Consider the following 972-nt stretch of genomic DNA (forward strand, 5'->3'; position numbering starts at 1 on the left):
ATAAAATTATAATAATAATAATAATAATAATGTAATAATAATAATACACAAAGCAAGTGATGCACAATGGAACTGCTCACCACCCGCCGACCGATGCCCAGCCAGTCCCTGAGCAGCGGCCCCCCAGGGCCAGCTTTCCCCAGTTTATGTACTGAGCATGACATCACATGGTATGGAATGTTTCTTTGGCCAGTTTGACTGTGCCCCCTCCCAGCTTCTTGTGCACCTCCAGCCTTCTCAGTTGGTAGAGCATGGGAAGCTGAAAAGTCCTTGACTAGTGTAAGCACTGCTTAGCAACAACTAAAACATCGGTGTGTTATCAACTTTGTTCTCGTCCTAAATCCAAAACACAGCACTGTACCAGCTACTAGGAAGGAAATTAACTTTATCCCTGCCAAAACCAGGACAGGGATGAAGAAGCTTCTCCTAAGAGGGAGCAGGAGGAAGAGGCATACCGCCCTGCCAGCAAGGAGGCAGACTACTCTAAAGCAGGGCCTTCACGAGAACAGGAGGAGGAAGAGGAAGAATTCCCCACTTCCCTCCAAGGAAGAACTCAGCGGAAGGGTTCCTCCTCTTCCTCAGAGGGAGAGGAAGAACTCATAAATGAGATAGTAACCACCCGATCTCTATCCCTGAGTGAGCTGCAAAATATGCAAAAGGATTTCAGCCATCGTCCAGGCAAGCACATTGTTACCTGGCTGCTCCAGTGCTGGGATAACGGGGTTAGTAGCCTGGAATTAGAGGGTAAGGAAGCCAAGCAGCTGGGATCCCTTTCTAGGGAAGGGGGCACTGACAAAGTGATTGGAAAAGGGGCACAAGTCCTCAGCCTCTGGAGGAAACTCCTGTCAGGTGTGAAGGAACCGTATCCCTTCAAGGAAGATGTTATATGTCACCCAGGCAAGTGGACCACCATGGAGAGGGGTATCCAGTACCTGAGGAAATTAGCCATGCTGGAGGTGATTTATGATGACC

This window comes from Aptenodytes forsteri, unplaced genomic scaffold (genome assembly GCF_000699145.1).
Source record: "Aptenodytes forsteri isolate BGI_AS27 unplaced genomic scaffold, ASM69914v1 Scaffold56, whole genome shotgun sequence".
NCBI lineage: Eukaryota > Metazoa > Chordata > Aves > Sphenisciformes > Spheniscidae > Aptenodytes > Aptenodytes forsteri.